We start from the raw sequence: 25,788 nt of genomic DNA on the forward strand, positions 1-25,788 counted from the left end.
GACTCAATGCGACAGCGAGATCAACACGGACACCACCTTCGTGTTTTCTGTGAGTTGTTTTTTTGGATTCAGTCGTGTTTCTTATCTTCTTTGTCAACATGCTGGCACTTGCAACTTTCTTTGAATCCTTTTTGGGTTATTTTGCAGCCGTGATCAGAAGAAAAGTGAAAACTTGATGTGAGAAACACACGTGAATTCAAAAAATAGCTCCTAATAATTGTAAAACTATAAAAACGTGTTTTTTGTTAACATTTTCTGGAATGGATTAATTCATAGATTTATTATTTCGTATGGGAAAATCGATTCTGTTAGTGCACGTTTGGATGAGAGCCCGACCTTCTCAAATGGATTAATTAACGCTAACAATGGTTCCACTGTATTCTCAGTCGCCACACAAGCATAAAAATAAGTTAACCACTGCAAAAAGGAATGCCAACAAAACACTAAGGAATACGTTTGATAACAAGTGAAGACAATCCCAATCCCAAATTGGTTTCATTTAATCGTGACTTGCCGGGCGATGATGTGTTCCACTCCAGTCCAGTAGGCGGCGGTAAAGCACATTGCAAAGTGGATGTCAATTGATAGATGAAGATTCTCTAAATCGTTCATCTGTTGGAACTGGTGGGCCACTGCCCCACTTGGCCTCAGTGCAAGCGGACTGTAACAACAAAAAGTGAAAAGGATTTCCTCCATTTGCATCTTTGTGTGCATCGAAATGCAAAACAAAAATGTAAATGTGTTAATCAGTGGCACTTCCACCCCTCGACTGACTAACTAATTGACTAACTATTTAACTCACCTCTCAGGGAGCAATTCTTTACAAATTTTATTCAGCAGTCTGGGGGAAAAAAAAAACTGTTTCTTTTGTAAAAATGCCCAAGTGAACGTTTGTCTCTCTGTTGTTTGTATTTATATCTCAGCATTACTGTAACATCCATATCAATACTCCGCATTCCTTTTTTGTTTGCCCATTAACGTGTTTATTGCCTCCTAATGCATTATTATGAGCTCTTTATATTTAGACATATGCCGAAGATGACGATTGAATATTTTTTAGGGGTAGCGCTTTAAATAACGCTCTCTGAGTTTCGTCTCCAGCGGAGTCAAAAGAGACGTTTTTTAAATCCCAATCATACATCCCGTAGTCGACTTTCTAGGAGTTTGTGTCTATTCGCATTTTAATTGCCTGAAATAATTCAAACCGCTCGCATTAGACGAGCGCTCTCAGGCGGCGCCTCAACAGGAAGGCTGATGAGAGGCTATATCAGGGCTGTTAAACAGTTGAGGGGGGCTCGGGGGCTCGTGGGAGTCCAAAGAGACAAGAGCCTTTATTGGAAATGTAATTTTTGTTTATCCGCGATTGCCTCCCGGCTCGTTTGTTTTACAGACGCGGCGCTTATAGCGAGAACTGTGGAATCCTCCCAAGGATTGCTCTTCTGAGAGGCTGCGCTTTATTACAAATAGGAAGTGTTTCACTGCAGATTGGATGGGCGGAGCTATGTGACCCCCCCCATCCCCTTCACAACCCATCGCTCTGGTACTGACGTCGCTCTATCCAAAACTCTGCCTTTACAAACATACAGTCATAGTAATAGGTTATAAAGGTAGTAAGAAGATTTAGCCTCTACAATGGATGACCTTACTTACTACTTTAAACGAGTGCGGGGTGAAACAGTGAGCGCCCCCTCAGAGAACATAACACGGCTGGGGCTTCCCCTACTCCCCAGAAAACTGATTACATTATTTCCCGTGTGTATACAACTTGTTCAGAGGGCGTACAGCCCACCTCCCTTGAAAGCCAGCTCTCTTTTCAGATCAACATTTTGCAATAAAAATGGCTGTTGTAACTAAGGATGTCCAATCATTTTGTCCGGCATTATTGATGGATATTCTCAATATTGGCATAAAAAGCAGATATCGGCTCATATTTAAATAGTTCTTTGCTGGTATTGATACTGGCGCGTGATTGATACCTCCGCAAACTGCAGTGTGCTCCACAGAGTAGCAAAGCGTGCTAGCTCAGTACGTCTGCAGTCTTTTTCACCATGTGCGAATGCAATTTGCGATTATTGTAAAGTACTCGCTCTGCTGTACTCTAATCTCATGTCACACTTCAGGAAGAATCATCGCGCAAAATAGTGATAAGATAAGTTTGTTGTTTTAGTCCAGAGTTGAATATCCTGCACGTTGTTCTCATACGGGTGACTGTGCTACATAGAAATGTGCAGCTAAATTGTATTGTTGTGAAATGCATCCAGTGAGCATCACAGTAAAAGATAATGTGTTCATTCACTCCCCGAGATGTGACCTGGCATTGGTTTGAGGGAAGAGGTGTTGCCTTGCTATCGGTAATGAAGCTCTGGCCAATACCGGTATGTGGGACATCGGTAAGAAAGCCGATATCAAGCGTCTCTTGTCGTAACACGTAGATCGGTTTCAGCTGTAATACCACTCCTCTTCTCACTTGAATTACCATCGTTCGCTTGCGACGAAGGAAGCTAACAAGCTAAATAGGCGATGAGAGTTGCTCACAGCGTTGATGTCACGTCACGCACTCAACCCTGACGAAGAGCTTTCAAAGCAGGAGCGCCCCAAGTGCAGCACTCGGGACCGTTTGTGGCCTGTGGCTTGTTTTTCCATGGGTTCACGGCACACAGAAACAAAACAAAAAAAAAAATACAGAAATAGGGAAAAATGGAGCAAAAGGTAACAAGAAAAAAACTGAAATGTTGATCTTAACTCATTCAACTCATTCTTCCAAAGACAACCCCTTCAGTACCGGCCATTTTAGACGATTTGAACTGATCTTTCAAGGCACACAGAATATTGTGTTCTATGGCTATACGTATAAACATGGAACCTACCAAAAGAAAGATTAGACTCCCATCTTTCGTCAGAAAAAAAAAAATTGTTCCTGCCTCTTTCTGTTCTTTAGTCATCAGCAGTAGAACATACGTAAGTTTCAGGAAAATATCAGTTCCGACTAGAAAAGGGATAAAAACAGCTTTTTGTGAAAAGATCCATTTTTTCCTTGACACATAAACACATAATCAACACAAAAAAGGGGATGTTTTACATCAAAATAACAATTTTCACTCTTGGAACTGAACTATGTTCGTGCACACACGTTAAAATTTCCCTGCAATGCAGAACCTTCCGCACGCTTCACTCCTCCACGCTCTCTCACTTCCTCCTTCCTGTCATTTGTGATTTTTTTTTTTACCATCACATGATCCCTGGCGAGTTCTTATCAAATGCACTTCTGCCACCTTCTGCATTAGTGGAGAGATGCGGCATCACCTCTTTTTTCCTCTCGAGCAAAAAAAAAAAAAAAAAAAAAGATAAAAGACGTATATACACGGGCGTTCAAGTTTTTAAAAACATAAGTACGTCTTTGCTTTTAAATGAGTTAATACGGTCGTCCCTTGCTCCACGGCTCCACTGCGGTTTGAACATTGGTTCCTCACTCTATCACGTAAAAAATAAAAAATAAAAATAAATAAATAACTTTTTGCTGTTTTGTGGTTGTGATTATGTTTACTATATTGGGTAATATGAATTTAAAGGTGACTATTGGGCTGTTATTTCATGTCTAGAGGGCTCTAATAATGGTCAAAATCATATTTAGAAAGTCATAAAATGGTTTTCTATGCTCTAAGTACGAAAGCATTGCGTTTAGTAATATTGAATCCTGCTTTGCGTAAATTCACTTATCGCCGTCGCCTCTGGAACCAGTTAACCGCGATAAACTAGGGATTGCTGTAATCATATCTTTTTATTCATTTATTCATCTCATTTTAATATCGGTTATTAAAATGTTCCTTCCCTTTCCTAAATAATGTTGCCAAGACTACCAACTTCAACAAACAAAGGTGTTGTAAGGGTTGCAGGGCAATGTGACTCCCAACCCATAAAAACAGTTTTAAGCAAATTTGTCCATCAGGGATTGACTCCACTCAGAAAGAGGTCATGTGATCTTGCACACATGCGCCTTGTTTATCCACTAAGTGCTGGAATGATCTCATTGTTTGCTCGTGAATACATGTTAGCCCTTCAGTCCCAGGCTAATCGCTTTATCATCAGACAACATTTCTCTAATAAGGTCACCACCCCTCTGACCTCCGCCCCGGTTAATGATCGGGCCTGGGTTCTGGCTATTAGTTGTCCTACCCTCCCCCTACTGGAAGGAGCCATTATAGCTAGGTCTGGAGAGGTGGGTGGAAGCCAGAGGAGCTAATGCGATGGGTGCAAAATTAGGGAGTCCAGTGGTGAAGCATTATGGGAGAGTTCCTAGCGGGTCATTGCGGCTTCCTCCATATTTCTCAGCTTGATTAAAAATTGATCGGCGACGGCAATGTGAATATATTATTGAGGCCATTATTCACCCCTGAAGTGTAATTGGATGGTACACACAGCTCTATTTTCTTTGGGGGCAATGCCATCACTCTTGTGTGTGTGTGTGTGTGTGTGTGTGTGTATGTGTGTGTGTGTACACGTGCATGTAGATGTAGGTGAGATGAGACAATATGGATGCCTCATGGATGCATTCTGCAGTTTAGCCTCAGCCCCTCTCCATCGGGGGCTATAAATGGATACATGGCATATAAACATATAATCACTTTCCTGGTAATCAGTCATGACCTATCCCCATAAAAGTTTGAAATAAAGCCTGGAAATACACTGTTGGATAAAACCAACGCAGATTTGGATTTGTGCGCACGCTCCGGCTCAAATTCCCTTGGTTATCTAAGATTGGAATTTTTGTCCTAAAAAGCGCAAGAAGTGTGGAGAATGCCTGTGAATAAGTCTGATAGCGGCCGGCTAGCATAGCCGCGGGCACAAATGGATATTGCAACCAGCAAAAAAAAAAAAAAAAAAAAAAAGATGGCTAATGCTATTTGCTATTCACCCAAGGCTTAGCGTGGTGCCACTGTCACGCCTTTTTAGTGTATTAAAACAGCATGGAGAAAGAGAGGGCTTGCACAACATGCTCTGCAAACACATCGGGGCCACTTGCATGTCCTTACTTTTTGCTTCTTAGCTCTGCAAATTGCTCCCAGTTGCAAACTAACAACATATTGTACACGACACATTAAACTTGGCTTAATGCAAGATCATTTGCAAGATAAGACAACAATATAGTATAAGCCAGTACAGTTCAGTACAGTACCATTTGTAATTCACAAAGCCGACTCTCAAGGTTGCCCTTAACTATCCTACCTTATTCTTTGGGAAGCAGTGACTTTGTGAGACCAAACGATGTTCCTCCTGCTCAGAGGCGTATTTATAAAATGTGAGTGTGTAATTTAGGCCAATTTTTTCCTGCTTTTGAAATCTGTTGCAGTTATATGTCAGCTTAAGTTGCTAGTTACATAGCCATGTTTATATACCCCCCCAAATGCCGATAAATGCCTTCCAAAGCCGCTACCTGTGGCTAAGATCCTTGCGTGCAGTGTGGTTGCTTGACCTAACTAACGTCTTTGGCAGCGTCGTTCTCTCACTTCCCCCTCTGACAAAACGGTGCCAATCATGTATGGCGTGTGGAACTTAACTGCCAACACATGCCACATGCGGGGGTAGCATGTAAAAAGCCTTAATACGGCATTTGAAGATCAAACAATTGACGGACTATGCAGAGTTCACGGTGTGATCGTCATTCAGACGGCAACCACGTGGCTAACACTCGCGCACATGTGAGTGACAGTCAGAAGGCTAAGCTGATAACCCGAAAAATAATTGAATTCATCGGACGAGTTGAGGCACCTTTCTCAGCAGTGGCAGACGCTAGGTCGCCGAGTGCTTTATCACACACCTGGAAGTTCCACCAATGTACTCTCACATCCAAAGTATCCTTAAAGAAGGCGTGTCATCCTCTGGAGGTTTCACCGTGCAGCGATACAGTATGTGTTCTCTTCAAAAAGTAAGTTGAATATGTTTTTGTCTTTGGTGATTTTATGGTTCTTTTTTTCATATCTTATAGCCAGTAAGAGGCAGGAATTCTGGATCCCATGGAAAAAAATCAAGTTGCGCCCCCCTTATTAATTAATTACTAATTTTATTAGTAATAATAATCTATTTTTTTGGGGTCCCATGGCAGTCAAGGGACCTTGGAATTGTCCAGACTTTTCCCCTTTTACACGGCAACCCTGGCCAATACTCACTATAAATGAATTGAAAAATGCATAATTAATCCATGTGATCGGTCAATTTCAGTCGTGGATGATTGGTATCAGAATCGGCAGCATAAAACCCTGATCGGAGCATCCCTAATAAGAACATTAAGCAACATTTAATGTAGTTTACCGCAGTGGTCGAAACGCTTATGAATGATTAGGCATTTGGATATAGTTTTAAGTATGTGAATTAAGTCTAAAACAGTAGTATGTACTTTCAATTGGAGGGGAAAAAAAATCAATAGTCAGTTTTTATGATATGTCTGGGGGCCCAGGCAGTTGCCTGTGTTTGCCTAATGGGAAGTCCGCCCCTGCTCATGCTGCTTCTCTCGTCACCCTGGGTATGGGGGAGCGTGGAGGGAAGAAGAGCACCACGCAGCCCCTCTTGCACAGACGTGGAAATTACTGGTGGAGATTAATAAGGACATTAAGCGGTAATGATGCCGCACCAGATGAAATATTTATTAAAGATCCCTCTGCTAGCAATTAGCATGTAATCGTTGCGCACAACGAATCGAGACGATTGTGCCGCAGTCACCTTCCTCTCACGGGGACCGCACTTTCTTCCTTGTCTTCTGCCACCGTTACGGCAAACAGCCTCTTCTCTCCTTGACAACTGCAGCTTTGGGAGGTGTGTGTGTGTGTGTGTGTGTGTGTATGTGTGTATGTTGAGTTATGTTGGTCCCCGTCGTCCAGTCTTAATTACAGTCAGGCTGCCTTAAGGTAATAAGTCAGGTAATAAGTTTGGCATGGATGCAGACTTGAGGAGTTTATCGTCTCAGGAGAAAGTGTGCGCTGGACTTTAGGCATGCCAAAAAACCCCCACCAGTGTTGTATTCCACTAAGATGTCCATGGAACTCCATTTTTATTGGAACACTCATACGCCATCTTGGGGTCTTCTTACTTGCAAGGACACTTCATGTATGACAAGTTCGGTCATCCATCCATCCATCCATTTTCTATACCGCTTCTCCTCTTTAGGGTCGCGGGGGCATGCTGGAGCCTATCCCAGCTGACTTTGGGCGACAGGCGGGGTACACCCTGGACTGGTCGCCAGCCAATCGCAGCCTTCCGGTCACGACAATAGAAAAAAAATGTTGATTCTTGAACTTTGAAGTGAAACTTTAATATCAAATTTTGAAAGATGTTTACAGTTAGTCAATTTAAATATGCGTCACATCCACGTCTAAAGCGCTTGCCTTTACCTGCAGGCAGCTTCTTGAGTATCCAATCCCCGCAGTAAGCTAACTATGAATACATACAAAAATAATAACACTTCATCAATGTTCAGCATTCAGCAAAGTCATATCTTACTGTCTACTGAAACACAAGTCACATTAAAGAGATGAGAAAAGACTATTTTTTGTTACTAGAGGAGGGGTCAAAATGGCTCTTGTGATAGTAAAGGTTGCCGACCCCTGCTTTTGGCCATGGAATTGACCAGAGCTGCACAGGTTGTCTTCTTCCACTTCTCCATGATGAGATGACCTGTGGAGCTCTTCCTTCTACTACACGATGCCCCAAAGCTGCTGGAGACATACTTCAGCTTCCTCAGCAAGGCACTTATCATCTTGGAGGTGTGTTTGGGCTCTTCATCATGTTGGGAACCTGCCATGAAGGGAGGGGATCGTGCCCTGCTTTACAGAGTCACTGGTACATGCTGGAATTCACGTTTCTACTACTACTACTAATGAATGGTAGCTCCCGAATGCCGCCAGCACTCATGCAGCCCCGGACAATGACACTACCACCACCACGTTTGGCTTTAGACTAGACAAAATTATCTTGCTACTCAATTGTGTTGCCAGGTATTTAGACATTAACAGCTGTGTGATAGTAAATGTGGATAGTAAATCCATACTGCTAGTTGTACACTGACTACTCTAAAGTATGTCTTTCTATCATATTGTTCCTTGACAAGATGCAGTGTAGTAAAAATGCTTGCTGCCATGCAACACAGTTGGCCTCTTTCTCGGTTGCTCAACATCAGTACCGCTATTGTTTTGACAACCTTGTTGTCGAAATGCCGTCTCAAGTAGTCACCTGCGAAGGGTAATGCAGAGGCGTGAAGGGGACCGCTGGTGGGACGAGGGGAGGGGGGGGTCGATGAGGTTGTTGTTGTGGTTACAAGAAAGGTCAGGAGGTTAGATGATCAGACGCATCCGCTTATTGGCTACATCATGCAACCTCATCAGGGATATCGCTCAGGCGTGAGGCCCTGCTGTCGTCCATTTCGATGGGAGGGTTAGGGTGCATTCTGAAGTAATAGCAGCTCACTTCACAAACCTGACAAAGGGGGACGAGGGTGAGACGGATCAATTTGCAATATTGTGGTCCTCAGCAACAAAGAGAGGACATGAAAGCGAGCGCATTAAGTGATGCTATTGTATGAAGTCTGCAATCAATGAACATCAGCGGCACAAGGAGCTCGGTGTGTGCGTGTGTGTGTGCGTGTGCGAGCTCAGGAGAACAATAGACGAGATTGTTTAAGTTCTCCACAAACTTTCTTCCCTTGCTATTGTTAATTAGATAGTTATCTTTAGCCCGCTGATAGACTAGATAAGCCGTTAATTAAGCTTCTCATCTAATTAACTGTCTTGCTGTTAATGACGTTGGACACGTTATTGTATCTTACGCTGTCAGAGCGGTGAAATAAATGTGCACAGCCACAGTTCACGCAGGAACAGTAACGGGGGTTCCTCAGAGTTTGGTCCTAAAGGGGCGACGGGTGAAAGTTTTTGTAAAGTCATATAGTAAAATAAGATGAAAACCTGCGTCTCATCAGGTTGTGCAGGTGTACCTAATAAAATGAATGCATACTAAAATGATGATGGTGAATGAATGATGAAGAAAATGTCTGCACACGCACACAGCATCCCTACTGGGATAGAGTGTCTCATTTGCATTATGATGGCGGGCAGATTAACTACATTCCATTGCACTCTAAAGAAGGCTCAGTCTCACTCACACACACACACACACACACACACACACACACAATACCAGCGGTGTACTTGTTTTTCCTTCTCCTCTGGAGAACAAAGGATGGAAACATGGAACGCCTCTAAAGCCATTGTACATGTTTGAATTGTTGACCCTGTATAACGCCATTGAAAAGCACTGTGGGTCAATTACACCCTTTGTCCCCATCACTCCCATGTTACCATTACTGTACACTATACGACTATGATACAGTCAAATGCTTTTGGCATGCTGGGATTCCACGGGCCTTGCTTGGGAAGTTGATAGTATGGACACTATGGGGGGGGGCATTATGATCATATTAATTATAAACTAGGTTACTTACAATTCCCATTACTCCAATCACAGTGGCAGCTTTCTCATATTTTTTTTTTATACATTTCAACTTCAGCGGAGGTAGAAGTACCAGCCTAAACCCACCAGGGTCCCACAACACTTTCATATCCCACTCAGGGAATTTCAGAGGCGTTTTCATTTGTGCTTCTATCATAGATTGACTCATAGATTACTTTTTTTTTTTTTTTTAGTCCCGAGAGAGAGATTAGATACAGTATCTTTGATATATAATTAGATAGCATGAAAATTAGACACCATGAAGGCCATGGTGTTTAATGTATGTCTGAATTGAAGTAGTTATTGATGTTATTTCCTAAAGTTCCCTGAGGAATTTAGACAAGCTCTTAATGAATCATCTTATAAATGACTCGGTACCGACTTCTCTGTTCTCCCAAACAGTCCTGTTTGGCTCAGCTCCATACCCAATCCTACTTTTTGTGAACGTTTTCTAATGTTGTGAAGGTGACCAACCACTTTTGGAGACCGAAACAAATCACAGGAGTACGGCACTTATAGAACGAGCTAAAAATCAATGCAGTCTGTTGATTGATAGACAGAATCTTCATTTCTGTTGCATTCATTTGTTGTGACTTGAAACCAAGTAGTACAATTCGGTTTTGTTTTGTATGGGTTACTTGTGTACCGAGTGCTGGCTTTTTTTTTTAGGGAGGAGCTACAGTAAATATGCTGCTGATGTTTGTTGAATTGTTGACTGTTGCATTAATTAGCTGCGACTTTCTACCGAGTCGTTAACAGTATTTCATGGTAGATTCATTGATCGAATCAATTAATTTGATTAGAAAAATGCTTTTATTACTATATTGATGATGCGATGATTTGTTTAATGAATAAAGATTGATCAAAACCCGGACTGCACGGAGTGACTGGAACTTAAAATGTGCGGAAATTGTTTCTGCACGTCTTCTGCAGTAGAGCAGATGCGGATGCCGTGTCCTGTGGCTCAAATGAAAACAGCGACAAGGTGGAAAGCGAGGAAAGGGCCCAAAGGAAACAACAGATGTTGACAAAAGTTTCAAACTTCAAAAAACAAGACAACACGGTGCAACGCTTGCACTGTCAAACAGAGTTGGCATAACAGCACCACATCGATGCTGCAGAACATTACTAGATAGCACCCTGCGTATTTACAGAGCAAAAAAACAGAAACAGGGTAAGATACACTGGTAAGGCAGCTACCTATTTATCCATTACCTGGTTTTAGGCTACACTTTTTATCTTATATTATTCACTATTAGTGAACTCATGTTAGTGAGTGCAATTTCAATGTTGATAATGTGCAATTATAAGAAAAAAAAATAAAGATTATGGCAAGCAGAAAAATCTTTTTCCCTAGATATTTTCCCTACAATACACATTGAGGCTATAAAACTGGAGTCCTCAATAGGTGGCAGGAGGTGTTTAAAGCCGACATTACTCACCACTGACAGGGGTTCACTCTTTTCTGTTCAGCTAATGACTTTTTGACGTCCCATGGGAGATTCGTTGTGTGCTGCAGCTTCATATGCACGATGAGCTTGGTCGTTTTAAACTTTCCCAGTTCTGTGCCGCCACGGGAAACTTGCATGACCAGTTTTGCGCTCAGCTGCACTGTTTTCTTTTACTGCCACACGGCTGACATTACTCCTGCTTCTTGCTACTTTGTTAGCACGCTAGCAAACACTGTTGTGATCACATGATCGCATAACCGATTGCTGCATGATAGACGTGCTGGGGCAGAGTCTGAAATCAACTGCTTATATCAACAGTGTGCCAACATTGGAGATTTGAGCTGCAGGCTGATATAATTCGATAGCCTTCTTTACATTGTTTTTTGTCCTGAAATTGGCCCGATACCAATATCGGATCGGGAAATCCAGTACTTCTGTTTGGTTAATTTGCAGGGACTTAAACCAACTTTCCACCAAGGAGTACTGTTTGATTGGCATGATTTGCATTTTTAGTGTTTCTATCATAGTCCATACTGTCCTACTTCAGCACTATTCAGGTTACAGATCTTTGTCGTACGGTACGGTTTGCCTGGAAAAGTACAGTGACGCAACATGGAGAGAAATTTATGCTGTTGTGTTGCTTTATGTTGCGTGTAATTTGTAGGTGAGGTAAAGGCTGTTTGCGGGCTATGATGTCACACTATTTACATAAATGATGCAGCTGTATTTAACGATCCAAACCATGCTGCTGCGAACTGAACAGACCTTAACCACTTAGTGGAATCATGGTTAAAGTGTTTATGTTTTGCTACTAATTCTGTGACACAATCAGTTCCCGGCATGATCAACGGTAAGGTCAATAATAAAATGCTAAGAATCAAAAGGCAATCTTCATTCAACGTGCTATTACTCTCTTAATGCCATGCAGTTCCTCTGGGTCCATTTAGCTTGGACGCCAAGCGCTGCTTCGGCCATTAATAATCAAGGCGGTGTGATCATTCTCTACATTAAAAACTTCTACATTTAGATTTAGATCTCCCATCCCAACCGTTGGCGGCCTCAGGTAAAGAGCCCCAGCTCTGAAAAATTTAACAGTCTGTAGAACCTTCCACTTCTCCACAAATTAAAAAGTAATTCATGTCTCTACTTTAAATGTCCAGCGCTGACCTCGCTCCATCCACAGCGGAGATGTAAATGCATCGGTGCCCTGTGTTTTAACGTGAGGTCCTCAAACTAGCAGACTCCACACCTTGCCTAGGGAAAAAAAACACATTCCTCATTGCATTAAGGCAATTAGACCATCTTTGCCCTAAATAATAAACTCCCAACCTTGCAGTCTGTTTCCAATATTTCATCTTTTATTCAGATTCAGGGAGTGCTTCTACAGTATAGTGAACACACTCTCTCTCCCCCAGCAGGCCACTGTAATGCAGGTATTTTTCTTGGGAGGCTTTTAGGTGGAGGGGTGCAGGCTAGTTAGGTAAAAGCCATTGGAACGCCTCTCTGCCCGTTCCCCAGGCTGAATAATGAATCTTTTACCTGCATCCTGCATGCGCAAATGTTGCTTGAGCTTGTCCAAATGGGAGAGGGACTTAATAATAAGGTCAGAATCTAAGCAGGAGGAACAATGAGACGTCTAAAAGTAAAAAGTTAGATTCCATCAAAAGGTTTTCAGAACAGTGAAGAATGCAAAGGAAAAATCACAGCAAAACTATACACTTGTTAAAGCAGTCGCTGCTTCACCTCCTTTATGTTTGTGCAACAAACATTTCAAGAATAAATGCACCACGCTCACCGAACCTATGAAGCTACTGTATAGCCCTTTACCATACACACGTACGTAACATTTTACATCTGTAATGGTCATACAAGTGTCAAAATAAGTTCTCCATTCTTGACAGGAAAACATGAACGCATTCAAACAGTCTACCTTCAAATGAATGATGAAGGCATAAAGCAAAGCCGACTCGCATCACAACATGACTGCCCTGTTTATTCCATTGTTAAACATTCTTGCTTGTCACACAAGTGTAAAACATTCTAAAAAAAAGTCCACGTTAACGTTGATAACTTTGATTTAGAGGTTCCAGTGTACAATCATGATTTGTGAATCATGATATATGTGAAAATCCAGATGTAATTGAAAACGACGCATCAGTGCATGAAGGTAACGGTAGAACCAAACCAGAGGTCAAATAAACCACACATATCTTTTCACAGGGACAGCGACCCATCTAATATGCAGGCAGTTGGGGAGGGTGCTTGGCGGCAATTAGCACCGGTGGGTGCCCCGTTAAATTGAATTTAACGACAACACAGCAGTCTTAGCCAGGACGAACTAATCCAGGACTCTGGAGCATTATGCTTAATGGGCTCGAAAGAAAATGATGGCCTTTTCAAAAGCAAAACCAATTAACACAGAGTGGAGATGTCGAGTGCTGAGCTTTCCAAATCTCGCCAGAACGCACGCCTCGTGTTATATAACTGGATTTCTATTCATTTTGAATAATGAAGGAGCTAGGCAAGCGTGACATAATATAGCTATCCTAACGGAGAGACCAGTGAACGACCAGAGGCTATGTGTTTCATAGAACTGTGGCAGTCAGCACTGTTTCCTCTTATCGGCCAGTCTTTAAGTACAGTACATGCACAATTTCCGAGCAAAAGTAGTCAGATACACCATTTAATCAATCAATGTATCAATCACAGGTTGGACTAGACCCCTTAGTTCCTCATGAATCTTAATGATGCAACTTCCCAAGGCTTTTGTATCACTTTCTCTTCCAGTACACAAAGTTAGTTTTCTTCCATTTTGACTTCCTGTAGGTCAGAGGTGTCGGAACTTTTTTCCACCGAGGGACACAAAACTATAGAAATAATACAGATGCAGGGGCCACTTTTGGTCAAACCAATCAACTGTAGGTCACGATATGCTAAATAGTTTAATAGCTACATCTCCAACCATCCATTTCTATATGCTGCTTAATCCTTATAGCTACAGCTCAGCTTTGTGTTAAAGGTGACTAGCTATGAGGTATTGTTTTATTTTTAGAATATGTCCTGGGTCACTAAAAAATAGACGGAAGCACGGAAAAATAGAATGGCCAAGTGTCCCAATACTTAGACTACGCATGGTTTAGTTGTGTACATGTAAAACAGGGGTGTCCAAACTTTTCCACTGAGGGCTCCATACTGAAAATCAAAGGATGCATCGGGCCACTTTTTATGTATTTTTTAATTTTGTGAAAAGCCTTAAAAAAAAAAAAACTTTATACATCCGTCCCTCGTTTATTGCCATTATTTGGTTCCAGTCCTGACTGCGATAACTGAATTTTCTGCAAGTAGGATTCAAGTTAAGAAATGCGATATTTGGTTTTTAGATCATAGAAAAGCTGTTTATGACTTTGTAAATTTTATTTTTACTATTATGAGAGCCCTGTAGACATGAACTAACACCCCGATAGTCATCTTTGCACTCCTATTATTCTTTGTTTACAACACATTGCTCAACTGTAATGCCCAGGCTACGGGATCACTGCAGGGCCACAAGAGACGGCCACCGCTTTAAACATAGCATGCTACCGAGCTAATTAGTTAACTTTGAATTTATTTATTCTAATCTTAAAGGGTTTCAAACGGAGTGGGGCAGAAGGACAAAGTAAGAAACCAAAAACTTACCACTTCCGCACAGAATGGGAGGAGAACTAAAAGCAAGCCACGGGCCCCCGGGCTGCACTTTGAACCCCCCTGATGTAAAATTATGGCAATTACAGAGCTGCCAACTCTTCAGGAACTTCAGGAAATTGTTGAAAAAAAAAAAGTTGAAAAAAAGTAAAAAATATTCCGGATTATGATGTTTTTGTGTTGATATCAAATCCTTAAGTATGTAAATCAAATTTGCGATATTAAGAAATAAATATTGTGTGAATGTGTTATGTTGAGATCGTGACCGAAGCGGCATTGAAGATAATCAAAAGAAAAAGACTAGCCCTTTATGCCTCCGAGTGCACAGACAGTAGTGCAGCTCGCTAGCACACAGCATCGACCCCTCACTGGTTCGGCACTATCAGCAGATGTGCCAACATTAGGCCGAGCAATTATATGTGATCACAGGGAAATGTCTTCCAAGAAAAAATATTACCAGAAGCACAAGGATGACGACCATGTTGAATGGTCGTGTATTCGAATGTCAAAGGTGAATATCACACAGTTTTGCAACGTCTACTTCTATAAAGAGCAGCGGGCAAAATGAATACTCCAAGGCATGGGCTCTGATAAACACACAGTAAGGACACCGTAAAAGCCAGAGGCGAGATGAAAGGCATTCAGAGCTTTTACAGCTTTTAATGAATTGCAAACACTAATTGTTGTAAGTATAAAAATGTAAGATAAAGTCAATCCATCCCATCCAACCTCTACTAAGCTATTAATACTAGCTTGCCATTCCTAACAGTCTTCAAATGTCCGAATTGTGAGACCCCTGAAGAAGCTTTTCCAAGTCATTCTCCTCAACTCGACACATCTTGAAGTCAACTCATGAATAGTAATGACACTCAACAGTACCTTTTTTTCAAGTGGGCTGTCACCCCATCAAGTTTGGGATCGCACAAGAACTTGGCCAAAGTCCTAAGGTCCCCTCGCCCACATGCCGTGCCGGGAAACTGGGATTAGTAACACTTTGCAGATTCTCACTGGAGTGTTTTTTGTAGTTTAGCATAGTGGATAAACAGTAGCACAACACACGATCTGGTATCGCTGCGCCTGAGACTCTCATGTTAATACATAAGAGGCTGAAGTCTGGATTGTGAATTTCTCTGCACCCGAAGGCCCCGTCCGCGGCCATATATAATCGTAATTAAAGGCCGGTGTAATGACGCAGGGTCTCAGCAGCATGATTTCTGTCTGATCGCCATGCTGCTTCATTAAGACCACTCAAGCTAACGAGCTGTGGCTGTAATAAAGTCCTCCCCCCGGTCTGCTGCGGTGATGAAGAGGCTACCCGGGACATGGCACAGCCAAGGCTCGAAATGAAATTAGTAGTGAAACAGTTTTAGGTGGACCATGTGACAGCTGGTGGCCCGTCGATGGGGTCAAGGTGCTTTTTTTGTGCATGAATCCTCTGCATGTGCCAAGCAAAACCACCACAGAAGAGCCAGGTGGCGTCTTATATTTCATTTTTATAGGAACTGATGATGTGTTGCATACCAACTGGATGTACAAATATTGTTTGACCAGTAAATTGCATGGATGAGTCATTGTCCTATGATAGATTATTGATTATTAAGTCTTTGGGACTTGCAATTAATATGCCACTGCTTCGTGCAAAAGTTGGAAATCCCAACACCTTCACAAATTGGTCGACAATGTGTCAGTTTTTTTTTTTTTTTTTACTAGTTCTGGATTTACCCCAGGATTAGTACCCAGGCCTGCCCCTAATAGACAAGCCTGCATCTCATAGAGAAACAAGTGACTACAGTATGTTTTAGATGCCATAGAAATGGCCAGTTTGCTGTGTTTTAAGTTTGGTATTCTGAGCCCTTCCCTCAGAGAACATAAAAGGCAAGGCACCTACCCTACACTCTGAAAAAAAAATTAAATAGATGAGTAAATTTACTCCGATCACAAACTTTGGGTCATACTGATGATTTTTCTTATTTACAGTATGCCTTTATCTCTAACCATTTTCAAGCTACAGCCTTTTGAAATAGTCAAAACTGAAACTCTGGCACCTAAAGGGTTTACTGTGGTTTATCACACCTCAGTTCAATTTCTGTAGCCACACCCAGGCCCGATTACTGCCACACCTGTTCTCAAATTACTCAAACAGGACCTGCCTGACAAAGCGAAGTAGACCAAAAGATCCTCAAAAGCTAGACATCATGCCGAGATCTAAAGAAATTCAGGAACAAATGAGAAAGAATGTAATTGAGATCTATCAGTCTGGAGAAGGTTATAAAGCCATTTCTAAAGCTTTAGGACTCCAGCAAACCACAGTGATAGCCATGATGCGCAAATGGCGAAAACAGTGGTGAACCTTCCCAGGAGTGGCTGGCCAACCACAATTACCACAACAGCGCAGCGACGACTCATCCAAGAGGTCACTAAAGACACCACCACAACATCTGAAGAACTGCAGGCCTCACTTGCCTCAGTTAAGGTCAGTGTTCATGACTCCACCATAAGAAAGACACTGAGCAAAAACGGCCTGCCTGGCAGAGTTCCAAGATGACAACCACTGCTGAACAAAAAGAACTTAAGGGCTCATCTCAGTTTTGCCAGAAAACATCTTGATGATCCCCAAGACCTTTGGGAAAATACTGTGTGGTCTGACGAGACACAAGTTAAACTTTTTGGAAGGTGTGTGCCCCATTGCATCTGGCGTAAAACACCGCATTTCAGAAATACGGTGGTGGTAGTGTAACTGTCTGGGGCTGTTGTGCTGCTTCAGGACCTGGAAGACTTGCTGTGATAAATGGAACCATGAATTCTGCTGTCTACCAAAAAAATCCTGAAGGAGAATGTCCGGCCATCTTTTCATGACCTCATGCTCAAACCAACTTGGGTTCTGCAGCAGGACAATGATCCAAAACACACCAGCGAGTCCACCTCTGAATGGCTGTAGAAAAACAAAATGAAGTCTTTGTAGTGGCCTAGTCAAAGTCCTGACCTGAATCCTATTGAGATGCTGTGGCATGACCTTAGAAGGGCGCTTCATGCTGGAAAACTCTCCAATATGGCTGAATTACAGCATTTCTGCAAAGATGAGTGGGCCAAAATTCCTCCACAGCGCTGTAAGAGACTCATTGCAAGTTATCACAAACGCTTGATTGGCTAAGGGTGGCCCAGCCAGTTATTAGGTTTAGGGGGCAATCACTTTTTTACACAGGGCAATGTAGGTTTGGATTTTTTTTTCTCCCTTAATAATAAGATTCATTTAAAACCTGCATTTTGTGTTCAGTTGTGTTGTCATTGACTAATATTTAAATTTGTTTGATGATCCAAAACATTTAAGTGTGACAAACGTGCAAAAAAAAAAAAAAAAAAAACAGGAAGGGAGCAAACACTTTTTCACACCACTATAAATATTTGTATATTTTATGATATTTAATATTTGTGTACATGGTCTGTTTTGAGCAACACCAGTGTGTCATTTCTCTTCCAACTGTTTCATTGCAATGCTTGGCTGTGATTAGTCACACGACGCGAATTAACCTGTAAATAAAAATTCTTCCATGCAATTTGATGGGTGATTTAATTGTGGCATTGTACCCCCTTACCAGCCCAACCACCCTCCCTCTGCCCATCTCTCAGTGTCCCCCATCCTTCAGACGTCTACCCCCACGCTCCTCTCGTCTGCCTCTCCTTCTCCACTCGCCGTGGGCTAATCCCATTATGAATTCTTTATATAGCCTTTTCCCTTAATGATCAGCGGGGCCTGCTCCAATCCTGATTACTATTGTACACTTAGCACTACATAAAGCAGGGGATTAATATGCCCCTCTAGGACGGTTGCTATGGATCCACTCGTTGCCTTGCGAGAGATGTTGCCGCTGCTTCAATTGGCCATAAATTGCTCTCCCCAGTGGCTTCCCACGTAGCAGACAGAGCGTACAAGAATAGGGGTGAATTTCTCTCTCTCGTGGTCTATCGCCGTCTCTCTGGAACGAGACGAAAGTGATCCGCTCTATAATTCATGACCCAGCACTTTCTCTTTTCTTCTCTCAAATTTTTCCCCTCTGCGGCGGAGACGCTGTAGAAACCCTGCTCTTCTATGTGTCTCTGCCCTGGTCCAACCCCCCAACCCCCCCAATGTGAAAAGGTGCTTTAATGGTGGGGGGGCCTGGTAGGGAAACACAACTTGTGAAAGACTTGATGACATGACTCATTTAGACAAAAGCGATGTGATGTCACAGAGGTTGGCGGGTGTTAATGGGCTTCACTGAGGCCAGCATCGTATGGACTTTCAAGTCCAACTTAAGAATTTCAGCTTCAGACTGTATCTTAATAGGAGATCAAGACCTTTTTCATGTCAGAAATTAAACTGTTATGTAGTTGTTTTGTTCTTTTTTTTTTTACCTCAGATGCAAAACAAGCCCAGTTTTAGAATGTGAATCTGTTTCAAGCCAGAGCACAACCCGATTGTGAGTCATCTGAATCTCAATGTGACTGGCGGTTCCCCATTGGTTCCCCATACGATTGGATCATTTTCTCTCCGAAATCTGGTCGGGAACGACAATCTTTTGCGCAGTTTTAAGTGGACGTCTGTGTAGGCTCTCAGTCATACAGGAGTAGTCCAACGAGGGAAAGGCTTCTTGAGACGTCATCTGTACTATTGTGAAGAAGGTGTCGGACGTTTCGCTCCAAATCCATAGAGCTTGTCAGTTCGCTGACAAAGCTCTTCGGATGATGAGCGAAACGTCCAACACCTTCTTCACAGAAGTACAGATGACGTCTCAAGAAGCCTTTCCCTCGTTAGTTTTAAGTGGAGTTACTTTTAGCTTTTTCCCCTTCACTGTGTACGTTTCAAGGAAATATCAAACGTGGTTGTGAGATGATTGGTTCAACAGGCAGCACCTGATTGGTTGTACGATGTCACAAATTTGATGGGTTGCAACAATGATTTTGTGAGTTTTTCCACCCTGACTGTGTGTCTTGTCAGAAATAAGACCTGATACTGAGACTGACTCTCGAGTAGCCATTGGCAGCTCGTCATTAGTTGTACAATGATTGGAGTTTCAGTCAGAAATGCCCCCGACAGCGATCGTCCCTGACAGCGATCCTGTTCAAAGGGATCATATTTACCACTAGATTTCCCAAACTGTGAATCTTTTCCCCTCTTACTGTGCCCTTTTCAGGCAAACTCCAAACCTTTTTCTGAGTTGTTGGACTTGGCAGCACCCAGTTGTTCATATGATGATCGTATAAATTTCTGATAGAAATTTGCTCGGCCACACTAATGTCTTGCACAGCTAAAGTGACATTGCACCTAGATTTCCCAAACTCTCCATATTAAAAGCACGTTTTGACAGCAACAGTTTAAGACGCCATCTACCAGTCTCAGGGGACAAACCATTCCGTCGATAGCCTTGACTTCATCAACTTGAATCAATGCGCTTATGTGGCGTCTATGAGTTACAACACTTGCACCCAGCTTTAGAGGGCGTTACATGCATGGACTAATTTAAAAGTCAGGAAACAGGAGGTTGAGCTCAGAGTATATGCTGAGAGGCAGGAGACTCCCTCAGCCTTTATTGAGTCCCGTCGCCTCCTGTCATCATGGAGGAAGATTTCTAGGTTTCATTTGGCACCAGTATACTGTATCCTCTTCCTTTTGTCCCTTAATGTGGGGGACAAGTCAAACACAGAGTAGTTTGAGGTGAGGCTTTGAAAGCTCCGCACAGAGTGGGAGGCTGAGAAAATGTCACGAAAGCAATCATTTTTTTCATTAGTTTTTTTTTTTTTTTAACCTCTTTAATGTTTCCCATGGTGAAGCTAACAATTGTCCAAACCCAACTCCACTGTAAGGCCCTGTTGTTCTGTAAGGAATAAATGTAAATGGGTCATCATGAAGGTAATTTTCTCACAAAATTTTAGTGGGCTTTCGTACCAAAAACTGCCATAAACAATTCAAATTTATCATACGTACATCTGCTGCTTGGTGTGGTTCATCTTGTCTTTTTCTTAGTTGCCATCTTACAATAATAGCTTGCAAAGCGGTGGGTGTTGTCATGGCGGTTACATGCACGTGTCCATATAGTATACACTCCATAGGCTGTGTTTATGTTCTTATTATGTTGTATGAGTCAGAGCGAAAGTTGTTTTTCTTTATACTCCGTCCTTGTAGCCTTGCAGGATCTCTATTCCTCATAACATGAGATTGTTCAGCCTCATTGCCCTCCGAGGGACGGCATGTGAGACAGCTAGCTACACATGTGGTTATACAGCGTAACATCCCATAATAGACACACACGGCAAAAACCACACGCACAACGGCGAGCTCACACTCGGGCGTTCTCGCCAGGTCCACCACCTGCCCTGGCCTCCGCCGCCTTATCCCCCAGCCAAGGAAGCTCATGCATGGGCACACTGGGCAGGGGCCCAGCCTTTCACATCCAGGGCCAGGGCCAGGAGACCGCGGCCAACAGCTGGCCGAGTGCAGAGGAAGCCTGGAGGCTTCCACAGTAGATGAATCACCACGGATTAATATTTAACTCCAGACTCCTGCTTCCCTCCAGCATTTCTCCATCCTCCCCCCCTTTTCCTACCTTCTCTCTCTGCCTGCCACTTCATAGCCCAAACCTGCAAGGAAGTTGGCTCAACAGACCTCCACTGTAAATATGTTGTAGGGTTGTCAGAGCGCACATTCAGTTAAAGTTTTAGGTGTTATAGTTTTATCTTGTTTATTTTTCACCAATTTTAAATGCGTCTCAGAGGTGCAACAATAGTGTATTATGTAGGTGTTGCCCAAAATCCAGTCTTGATGCTGGAATTTAGACAGTTCAAAAGTGCTTTTAGTCAGCCTTACTGGGAACACACCGTTTTGTGTGTCTGTCGCTTTAATGCTAATGAGCTGTGTTTATCCACGCCTGTCTGTGACATAGCGTGTAATTTATCCACTTTTTACATACACACAGCAACTCTGCACTTGTCCACCATGATAGAGTCCATATATCACATCAAACAATGTAACTTTAAGGAGTGGGGCAGGAGGACACAAACGTTAGCAACACTAGCATAGCTATGTGAGCTACAGTGCTAAAATTAGATTAGTCACCTTTTAACAGCAACATCATGCTCGGCTAGCCTGTTCGCTTTATCAAGTTTTATAAAGTTGTCGTCTGTGAAATAGTGGCCACATGCACGAGGCGGGCTCATCTAGCAAAGGGCGGTGTCAGAGGCGGTGTCATGTCGAAGAGGAAGAACGTTTTTCCTGAATGACGTCATGAAAAGTGTTCTTCAAGAGCCTCTTCTCTGAAAAGCGCAACTAAGTGAGGGAGATGATAGATTTTTCTCACATTTGGTGCTCATACACAGGCAGACATATTATTGTTAGAACATCATTAAAGATACACTTTTGCATAGTAGGCGACCTTTAAAAATGATCTATGGACGAGTCGGGACTAAAGAGGGAGTTTGGTTGAAAAGAATGGTAGCAAGCATCTTGACTGTTGCCATAGCGAGGAACTTGATTGACGTTCGGCCTCCCTGTCGTGACAACAGATAGCTCTTGCGCAGTGGTGTAGCAGCTACTCTTGCATTGCATGGTTTAGTTATTGTTGAGCATTGTAGCAGCCTGGGAAGCAAAAGAAGTCATTGGCATAAATCAGATTCAGTTTTTTAGCAGGTACTAAAGCTTCAGGGCTGGTTTTGTAAGCCCCGGTAGTTGCGACGACCAGAGCCGGGCCCGTGATAGCATTCCCACATGGGATCCGTAATGATAACTCTTCTGATTTTGCAATATAAGGGGAAAAAAAACACAAGACTGCTTCTGTTCATCTTCTTTCTCCTCCCTCTTTGTTCTCTGCTCTTTCCATTTGTGCGTCCTTCCCCCTCCTCACTTTTATTTTGTAGTTTTATCTTTTCCTCTGCTTTCTTCTCGCCCCCTGGTCTCTCATTGTGAGCATATATGTTTGTGAAGATCTATGGTCCCCCCGTGGTCGCCTCTCATTCACATGCATGTTCTGTGAGCCTGTACATAAATCCACCTCTTTATGGCTGCACATAAAAGCCAAAAGGAGGGAAAAGGAGGACAGAATTCTTGTGTTCCTTAAAATAATGGGATGTTCTGATCTCACTTGTAACGGATTAACCTCTGAGGAGCCCTTCTTATGTTTTGCCTTTTTGGTTTCTCTTTTGCACCGTAGACACAAAGACAATTTTGTCTGCTCTTATCTGGGTCATGTTGTGACGATGAATTGAATATCTTTTTTTTTATGTCCTCTCCGCTTCTTGTGGCCCCTCTTGTCTCGTCCGTGGCACGTCGCTGAATATGTAACCAAACAACGGGCCAGCGGAATTGTGGGAATTCATGGGAATCGCCATGGGGATGGGGGCACTCGCGGGACCACTTCCTGTCTGCCTGATTCAGGGACACTGAGGGGTGCTGCAGCGTCCCCCTGCGCTGTCCCGGACGAGGCCTCAGCAGAAAATTTAGCTCTTTGTACGGGATGGCCCCCGAACACAATCACAGAGGCTGCTGATTGTCTTTCAAAGGGGTCCAAAATATGAATATGCATATTCATAAGAGAGACGTAGCCCCCCACCTTTCTTGCTATTCATCTGTTTTAGAACGTCTTCTCCGTCTCATTTTCAGTTCCAAACATGGCGCTCGGCAAATGAAAGGTTGTCGTGTCACACCCTTGAAGGTTTTTACAATGCTAGAAAAGGGAGGGAAAAATCCTGATTAGATCCTTTGCCTGTGCTTCTGTGATTACTACGCTATGATTATTATTTCTCCAGCTTGAGCATGATAACACAAGGTGAGTCTCGGTGGGCTTCGGCACAGACAAAAGTACTTAACTGCTCGGTTGTAGAGTTCAGCGTCGTATTATTTGCACCGAACTCCTCTGTGTAGTTCAAGGAAAAAGCCTGCTGATACAACCCATTGTTTTGTAAAGGAAAGAGACAACAGAGGCTAACCAGCGATATGAAAGTAAGGACATTAGCTCATCTGTCTTGTGGGGTTTTCTCACGGCCCGTGAGCAGTGTAGGTGAATTATGGAGGGGTCCTTGGGCTGAGATGTCCGCAACAAGCAACCTGCAAGAGGAGACAGGGTGATTGGTGATGGCATAGTTGATTTCCAACGTGATGAACCGAGTTACATTAAGGGCCATTATTTGCCCGATTAAAGGCATAGGAAGAAGAGCTTATTTAATCTTACCTTTTCTCCAAGTCTTTCCAGTTACTGGCAGTCTGTTCACTTCCTGTCCTGAATATGTTAATAGTTTCTAATAGGGTAAGAGGGAATAAAGAAAATGCAATAATGTATAGTTTATTCAATAATGACAAAATAAATACTGACAGAAGCAATGTGTAACGGAGGGATGTCCTCCACACTTTCTCCACTGAGGAGCAGAAAAATCAAAGGATGCTGGGCGCCGCTTTGAGAGATATATATATATATATACTGTATATATAAGTATTACATATTTTTAGCTTTGTTTTATCAATTATTAGTGTCAACATTTCAGCTTTTTCCTTTACACTGTGCCTATTTTTCACATTTTTGCTAGTTAATTTTATTTCTACAGCGTGCCACGGGGCAATAATAAATAAGTCACAGGCCGCACTTTGGACACTCCTGGTGTAAGGTATAAATAAATACAGAATATACACTGATAAATGACTTGTTAGCTAATAAATGAATGAATTCAAGATAAATGACAGATACTTCTTCCTTAGACATGCCTTCTAAACCCCATATGATAGTCGTGTTCCTGAGATCGCCCCATTTAGGGGTGTTATTTGGTTTCCTTGATGAGTCCATAATTTGACTCCACGTATTGATATGGCTCTGATACCCAGACATACTGATTTTTTTGAAGTACATTTCCCCCCGAGGGCGTATTTCTCCTCTCATGTTGAAATGCATTCATTTTCATTCATTTTTCATGACGGTTCTCCTCACTGGGTTCATGGGGATATGCTGGAGCCTATCCCAGCTGACCTGGGCAAGAGGAGGGGTACACCCTGGACTGGTCACCAGCCATTTGCAGGGCACATATAGACATACAACCATTCACAGTCACATTCATAGCTATGGTAGGTTTAAACAGAGATACGAGCCAAGATCTCCTGAGCCCATGTTGAAAATGTACATTATCCATTTGTCATTCAAATAAATACCCTACCCTTGTCCGTTGTGACACTTTTTGTCCTCTTTAAAGCTTTTTAAATGCTAAATTATAACAGAAAAACAACAGCAATCCAAATAGTTGCATGCACCCTCCACAGTGCGAGTCCACTTACAGTATCTAGAAGGAGAAAACCCGCAAACTTAAAGGAACATGACTCACAAAAGCACTTTGAAGAGGTTCGCACTGTAATTAGACACTCAGTCAAAGCAAACACACCACATGTGAATCATCAGCTTCTAAAAATACACGTAACTTTATTTGCACCACAAGTTAGCAAACACATTTTTTTGTTCTGTCTTAATACTGGTAATACTGCTTGGAGCTGGTAGGGATGTGTGTGCCATCATTTATTTACATATTCAAAGTATCATTTTTCATCCTGTCAGTGCACGCTGAGTAAAAATACTCGCCGCTGTGGTTTGGGCCGTCTCCGAGTATGCAGAAGGAAAAGCATGCGAGAGGAACCATTGCATTTATTTGGAAGAGAGCAGCCATAACGTCTCTAGCCACAGGACTTCCACTGCTTTCTTTCTTTGTAGGGATTCAGACACTCCCCAGCTAGTGCACAATTTTTTCTCCCCTTAATTTGCAATGAAGAATGCATGAGAGTCCAAGGAGGTGTGTATTGTTTGGACTTTAAGGGGGGCTTGTATTATTGTAAACATTTTTTTAAATATATTATTCATATTATATTTTATATTATACTTCGGACTGTAGGACAGGTAGGACACAAGAAATTATTAAGTCACTCTCCTGTGTCATTGCTAGCAAGCAAGCAAGCTAGCTAGCAATGACACAGGAGACACGCAGGGCGGCACAAAGGAGGCTGATTGATTGACAATGGTCTACAGCCAATCAGGACACAGAAAACAATGGGCGGTGAAGACAGCGCAGCGAGGGAAGAGAGAGACACTCAACTTCCCACAAGGCAATTCTCCTTAAAGGGCCAGGCTCGACCTGTAGCATACGTTGTAATAAAAAAAAAAAA

At 42.5% G+C, this 25,788-nt stretch overlaps 1 long non-coding RNA gene across 1 annotated transcript in view; it reads left to right on the forward strand.

The window, feature by feature from the left end:
- Positions 1 to 25,788, forward strand: part of LOC129194434 (uncharacterized) — a 119,295-nt gene that overhangs the window by 48,936 nt on the left and 44,571 nt on the right. The gene's annotated exons all lie outside the window — the stretch shown is intronic.

The sequence above is a fragment of the Dunckerocampus dactyliophorus genome, chromosome 14 (assembly GCF_027744805.1).
Source record: "Dunckerocampus dactyliophorus isolate RoL2022-P2 chromosome 14, RoL_Ddac_1.1, whole genome shotgun sequence".
In the NCBI taxonomy this organism is placed as follows: domain Eukaryota; kingdom Metazoa; phylum Chordata; class Actinopteri; order Syngnathiformes; family Syngnathidae; genus Dunckerocampus; species Dunckerocampus dactyliophorus.